This window comes from Triticum dicoccoides, chromosome 3B (assembly GCF_002162155.2).
Source record: "Triticum dicoccoides isolate Atlit2015 ecotype Zavitan chromosome 3B, WEW_v2.0, whole genome shotgun sequence".
NCBI lineage: Eukaryota > Viridiplantae > Streptophyta > Magnoliopsida > Poales > Poaceae > Triticum > Triticum dicoccoides.
The window spans coordinates 195,776,037-195,783,979 of NC_041385.1; positions in this window are offsets into that span (position 1 = coordinate 195,776,037).

Here is a 7,943-nt window from a genome sequence, read left to right on the forward strand (position 1 = left end):
CCTAATCCAGGACTCCCTCAGCCACTATGCAAGTCCACTTTAGAAAACACAACTGAGCCACTGAGTTCATCAAGCATGTCATCTAATCTAGGAATAGGATGACAATATCGAATTGTAATATTATTGATGACTTTACAATCAACATACATGCGTGAAGTACCGTCTTTTTTAGGAACAAGTAAAATTGGTATAGCACATGGCCTAAGAGATTCGCGAATGTAACCTTTTTTGAGTAGTTCTTTAACTTGTCGCTGAATCTCCTAAGTCTCCTCGAGATTAGTCCGGTACGGCATGCAGTTGGGTAGTGAGGCTTCAGGTATCAAGTCAATTTGGTGTTCAATTCCTCTCATAGGTGGCAGCCCCGATGGTACTTCCTTTGGGAAAACATCATGATACTCCTGCAAAAGGTTAGCGACAACAGGAGGCAAAGAAGGAGGCATATACTCAAATGAAAACAAAACTTCTTTGCATATAAGAGCATAACGTTCATCAGTTTGAGCATCTAACTCAGAAATTTCAGCACGTGTAGCTAAGAAAGAAGCGCCTTTCAATTTAATTTCTTTAGATGTGCTAGGATCAGATTTTTGTATCTTATTAAATTATTCTAACTCATCCACAACTTTCTGATTTTCAGATTTAGTACGCTCAATATTTGTGTTTCTACTAGCCCTAGCAAGATCATCTTTTAAAATTTGCTCAGGAGACATAGGGTGTAGAATGATTTTTTTTCCTTTATGTGTGAGAGTGTACTGATTAGTTCTACCATCATGTAAACATTGTTTATCATACTGCCATGGCCTTCCTAGTAACATAGAACAAGCTTGCAGATGCACAATATTGCAGTCAATAGTATCATGGTATGAACCTAAAGAAAAAGGAACTCTCGCCATGCGTGTTACCTTTACCTTTCCACCATCATTAAACCATTGAATGTAGTAAGGTTGTGGATGTTGTCGGGAAGGTATGGAGAGCTTCTCCACCATGTCAATGCTTGCTAAATTGTTACAACTCCCTCCATCAATGATTATGCGAACATAACGCTCCTTGAAGATTCCTTTGATGTGGAAGAGGTTGTGACGTTGATCCTTCTTTGCTTTGACAATCTGAGCACAAGTACACGATGATAAGACTCATGTACTTATCGGCAGCTTCGACGGTCACATGTTCTTCCTTTTGCGCCCATCTTGTGTCATCGTCTTCATGTGCAGCAAGCAAGGCATACGTGTCTTCATCAAAATCACTAGCAGAGTCGTACTCGCCATCTTCACGAATGATTAATACACGCTTATTAGGACACTCCTTCATGACATGGCCAAATCCCTTACAAGTGTGGCACTGGATATCTTTGTCCTTTTGGAGGAAGCGGACAATGATGACAAACTTTTTGTTGGAGTTGGTGTAGTACTTTTCATTGGTGCCGAAGTGTGTGATGCTGAAGTTGATGAAGTAGGCCCCGGTCGAGAGGTTGCATATGTTGTTGTAGAGGTGCAAGTGGACGGGGCAGCAGGGGTGTGTGGCGCCCATGTGGAAGTACGACCTGCAGAAAAATTAGAACGCATTCTTGAACGACCCTGCACTTCATGTTTAGCATGTATAGCAAGATGGAATAAACGGGTCATTGAATGATAATACTTATAAGCAAGTATGTCATAAATTTCTCTATTCAATCCACCCAAGAACCTAGCCATAGATGCTTCCCCGGTCTGAACTAGACCACAACCTAACATGCCCATTTGCAATTCTTGATAATACTCATCCATAGATTTGGATCCTTGGTTCAGGCATTGTAGTTTATTTAACAAATCACGTTCATAATAACCGGGAACAAAACAGTGACGCGTTATTAATTTCAAAGCTTCCCAAGTGGCAGGAATATTATTAGGATGTTTACGACAATGTTCTCTCCACCAAACAGAAGCAAAATCACTAAACTCACTAGTTGCAGCCCTAACTCTTTTATCATCAAGAAAATCATGGCAAGAAAATTTTTGATCAACTAATAATTCCCAGTCAAGATAAACATCTGGATCATATTTCCTATCAAAAGGAGGCATGACAAATTTAATTCTACCCAAAGTCATCATGGCCACGAACCTGAGGACGCTGGTGGCATACCATACCTTGTTGATTATTTCATAGTCGATGATGATCATGATCATTGTTAGCGTTAACTGCATCAGGATCCTCAGAATCACCATCATACTTGTCATCTTGGGTGTCCTCATCCATGCCTGCTATCGAGTTGGCATTGTGAGGACATGGCTGGTCGACGGCATCGGTGTATGAAAGAGGGTGCCTCAGGTCTCCTGGGGGCACCCAACAAGCTCGTTGTAGACCTATGTTGGTGGCTGGAAGACATGGAGGGGCAGTGGAGGTGGCACCTAGACGGGCATCCTGGGCATCGAGACGCTTCATAATAGATGCAAGTGTTTGAGTGAACGTCTCATTGCTATCCTCGGTCGACTTGAGACGCTTATCAAGTGTGCCCTCGAACGATGTGAACCGTTTGGTGTATGCATGCACATCCTCCTCAAGGCGTGCCACCGTGGCTTTCACGTTGTCTTCGTCACCTGCCATGGTTAGGATGAAACAAGAACAAAATAACAAGTATATTGCTCCTACAGTAACTACGGTGAGGCGGTGGAAAATGTCTCTCAACTCTCGATCAATTACCAAGCTCTTACCAGTTCTTACCGTGATGCAGTGATTGTTGGCCGTTGGCGATGTCAAAAGTTATCAAAATTAAAGATTGATATAGCGATTACCAAGGGACCGAACAAGATACAATATAGGAAGTTGAGCTTGGTGATGGTTTCCTCAACTCACAATATGTGGCACAATTAAGCAAAAAGTAATGCAAGCTGAATAATGCTCAAACTCCTAACTAGTGCTGACAGTTGACTAGTAAGAGATAAAACAATCTAAGCCTAGATACTAAAACAAGTGAGTGGAAACCAATGAAAATTTGAGAGCTCTAAATACCTAAATATAAGTGAGGTACACGTCTGGAAATAGATGATAAATGGTGAAGTGTCAAGTGCGTAGCAATAGAAGGAATGTCCTCAATGGCAAACAGCCCAAAGCAGATACTAGCTGGCCTGAATTTTGCAACTATTTTTTCTTTTTCTTCTTCTTTTTTCCCTTTTTTATTTTTCTTTTTTCTTTCTTTCTTTGCCTTTTTTACATGTCAATTGCTAGCAGAAATCACGGACACAATTTAAGTCACAAGAGATAAAAATGCAAGACTACTGGACAAGGTGCAACGAGAGCTAGCTACAAGCACTTGAGTGTGGAAATTAGCAAGGACTAGTACTAATACACACGTAGCCGGCGGAGATTTTTGGGGTGGCACGTGGAGGCAGACAAAGAAAGTTGGATGTCTCGCGTGGTGCGTGTGGTTAAGCGGCACCGTCGGGGCTCCGGGGAAACGCGGGCGTCGATGGATGGGCGGACGCACGGTGTCAGACACGTATGGCTATGTGTCTGGTCGTTCACGTAATAAGTTGATGTTGTGCGAGTGGTGATACTGTGCGATCAAATCAACGCCCGATAAAAATATCGCAAAGCAAAATATAGGCGTCCGCAGGTAACAAGAATCGGAAACAATTGATCGCGATCTTTTTTATCGGGAACTAGCGGTAGAGATTATGAGGGTGGACAAAAACAAGGTTTGATCTGGTAGAAAAATTTTCCTCGAACTAATCTAAACCGACACTAATTCTAGGATGAATGCAACCAACAATTCAACTACGCAAATACTAGATGCAAAAATTGCTAAAGGCTAAAAAGGTAGGGGTAATGGATGAACTAATCTATATTTTTGGCTTTTTTGTGGGTTATAGGACAGAAAAATAAACTAGTCTATGAAAAATGTAAATCTCTCACCGATGAACCTGAAAACTGATACCACTTGATGTGACGGCGGTCCGACCTTTTGATGAGAGTGGGGATAATTATCGATTTGGTGGATTTTTACCTTGACAATCCGGCTATACCGTACCCGGAGATAAGCCTCGACAATCGCTAAACCAATCTCCGATGGTTATTGACCTTGTCGTAGGCACGATCAACCTGAACAATGAGGTTTGAGTTCCTGCAAGCAACCGAAGAACCGGCAAGAACAAAGATGAATTGCAACTGAAATTGCACATAACAAACTGTGCACACGAACTAGATGAAAAGTTGGGGTTCCATAGTGGATCTGACAAGGCGGTAGTTGATATGTCCATTTTGCATCATGCTTTTATATCAACATTTATTGCATTATGGGCTGTTATTACACATTATATCTCAATACTTATGGCTATTCTCTCTTATTTTACAAGGTTTACCATGAAGAGGGGGAATGCCGACAGCTGGAATTCTAGCCAGAAAAGGAGCAAACGTTGGAAACCTATTCTGCACAACTCCAAAAGTCCTGAGACTCCACGAAACAACTTTTTGGATTTAATAAGAATTTATGAGCGAAAGAAATAGGCCAGGGGGCCCACAGCCTGTCCAGGAGACAGGGGGCGCCCCCACCCCCCCCCCCCTATAGGGCGCGCCCTCCTATCTCCTGGGCCCCCTGGTGGGCCTCCGGTGACCACCTTCTGCTATATCATCACTTTTACCCTGGAAAAAATCGTGGGAAAGCTTACGGGACGAAACTCCGCCGCCACGAGGCAGAACCTTGGCGGAATCAATATAGGGCTCTGGCAGAGCTGTTCTGCCGGGAACACTTCCCTTCGGGAGGGGGAAATCATCACCAACGTCATCACCAACGATCCTCTCATCGGGAGGGGGTCAATCTCCATCAACATCTTCACCAGCACCATCTCCTCTCAAAACCATAGTTCATTTCTTGTATCCAATCTTGTATCGAAACCACAAATTGGTACCTGTGGGTTGCTAGTAGTGTTGATTACTCCTTGTAGTTGATGCTAATTGGTTTACATGGTGGAAGATCATATGTTCAGATCCTTTATGCATATTATTACTCCTCTGATTATGAACATGAATATGCTTTGTGAGTAGTTATGTTTGTTCCTTAGGACATGGGTGAAGTCTTGCTATTAGTAGTCATGTGAATTTGGTATTCGTTCGATATTTTGATGAGATGTATGTTGTCTTTTCCTCTAGTGGTGTTATGTGAACGTCGACTACATGACACTTCACCATTATTTGGGCCTAGAGGAAGGCATGGGGAAGTAATAAGTAGATGATGGGTTGCTAGAGTGACAGAAGCTTAAACCCTAGTTTATGCATTGCTTCGTTAGGGGTTGATATGGATCCATATGCTTAATGTTGTGGTTAGGTTTACCTTAATACCTTCTTTTGTAGTTGCAGATGCTTGAAATAGGGGTTAATCATAAGTGGGATGCTTTCCCAAGTTAGGCAGTACCCAAGTACCGGTCCACCCACATATCAAATTATCAAAGTACCGAACGCGAATCATATGAACGTGATGAAAACTAGCTTGACGATAATTCCCAATGTGTCCTCGGAAGCTCCTTTATCATTATTAGAATTTGTCCAGGCTTATCCTTTACTACCTAAAGGGTTGGGCCACCTTGCTGCACTTTATTTACTTTATTTACTTGTTGCTCGTTACTATTTATCTTATCACAAAACTATCTATCACCTACTATTTCAGCGCTTGCAGAGAAAACCTTACCGAAAACCGCTTATCATTTCCTTCTGCTCCTCGTTGAGTTCGACACTCTTACTTATTGAAAGGACTACGATAGATCACCTACACTTGTGGGTCATCAGTAGTCCTACACGTCTCGTAGATGCCAATTGTAGAAATGGCTAGACAATAAAATAAAACTCAGGTCTAAAACCTAATCTAGGGTAGCTATTTATTAGGGGCAGATGTACGTAGAGGAAGATGTGCGGCTAGTCGGTTTGTTGTGTCCCATTCTGATATAGACTGCTTTAGGCGTACATCCATAGGCTTGCATGTAGAGGCCGGCACGTTGCAGGGCCGGATTGCAAGTCAATTCTGGGGTCCTGGTGCAGCCAAAAATTTTAGTGCCATGTCCTTGTCCTTGTACATGTAACATCAAGTGGTGCTGCGATGGATGGTTCCGTGGGTGCATGCATGCATGTGACATGGTTGGATTGGGTGGGGACATGCATGTACTATTGTGTTGCCTAAACACACACAGTTCATCCTAGTGAACTGTATGTCGTATATCGCACACACCCTCATCTGGCTGCTCATTTCTGTTGTTCTGCATCATCGCAAATAGTTCTTCTGGATTAACCATTTGCCACTCATCGCACATGCAACTCCAATATGAACCGTGTTTGATGTCACTGCCATCGCAAACGTTTGCATCTTTTTTGACGGTTTTATTACATCATCGTTTGTGATTGATGCATCACACACAATTTCGCCGAAGGGTCTCTGATTCGACTGCCGTGTTTGGACCATCCTGCAGTAGTGATAGTGCGGCGCGGCGGCGGCTTTGTTAAAATTATGCGCACTTAGCCTTTGTTTATAACGCTGGTCTTTTGTTAGAGCAATGTTTAGATCAACTGGCTCTGTTTAATTACTAAAATTGCTAGATTCAGTAAGTGTGGTCTGTGTGATGTAGGTTCTTTTGTGTGCCCGAATTAGCAAGCGATGTTAAATTATGCAATGACGTGGATGAGGATAGTAACCAGGGAAATTTGCACTAAAATTTGAATGATCAAACTCATTTCGCATAGAGCAGAAGAATTGTTTGCGATGCACACATTCGTTCAAAGTGAATAGTGTCCGATGGCACCGCGCGCAAAGTTTCCCTCCACCTTTTGAAATTTTTAGCCTACCGCCAAAATATCCAACTCCCCCCTCCCCACCCCCTTTTCTCCCCGACCACAAGTCACATTTCCCATGTTTCCTCCTTCCTTCCTTCTCAAGCTATAGCCGCTTCCTCGCTTACTTCCTCGCTCTCGCCGTCTCGCATCCGACCGTCGCGGTCGCCATGGTCTTTTCAACGACCTCTCTAGTGGTTCCTCCTCCAACGACGACTCTTTCACCACCCGGGTATGCCTCTCTTCTCTCTCCTGGGTTATGATTTGGAATTAAGGATTTTAACCCAGCGATGGATTTGAGTTATTTCTTCCTCTTGTAGATCCCTAGGACCATCAGTTGCAATGAATGGAGTGGGGTGGCTGAAGATCTACCTGCTCGTTGTCACCATCAATCTCCATGCATGAAGTTAGTTGTGTTTTGATGTCTACTATGCAACTTTATTCTTGTAGACACGTGTTGGGCCTCCAAGTGCAGAGTTTTGTAGGACAGTACCAATTTTCCCTCAAGTGGATGACCTAAGGTTTATCAATCTGTGAGAGGTGTAGGATGAAGATGGTCTCTCTCAAATGACCCTGCAACCAAATATAAGAAATCTCTTGTGTCCCCAACACAATCAATACAATGCAAAATTATATAGGTGCACTAGTTCGACGAAGAGATGATGATAAAAGTGTAGTATGGATAGTAGATATGAGTTTTTGTAGTGCGAACAATAAAAAATAGAAAGGTAGTAAATAGTAAAACAGAGCACAAACTGTATTGCAATGATGGAAAATGAGGCCTAGGGTGCATACTTTCACTAGTGCAATCTCTCAACAATGCTAACATAGTTGGATCATATGACTATCCCTCAAAATGCAACAAAGAATCACTCCCGAGTTCTTATTAGCAGAGAACAAAAGATAGATATTGTTTGTAGGGTACGAAACCACCTCAAAGCTATTATTTCCGATCGATCTATCCTAGAGTTCATAATAAAATAACAGCAAGATATTCTTTCCGATCGATCTAATCAAGAGTTCGTACTAAAATAACACCATATGACACATATCAACCAACTCTAATGTCACCTAGATACCCCATCGTCACCACGAGTACCCATGAGTTAATTATATGATACGTATCAAACAATTTCAGATTCATAATGCTCAATCCAACA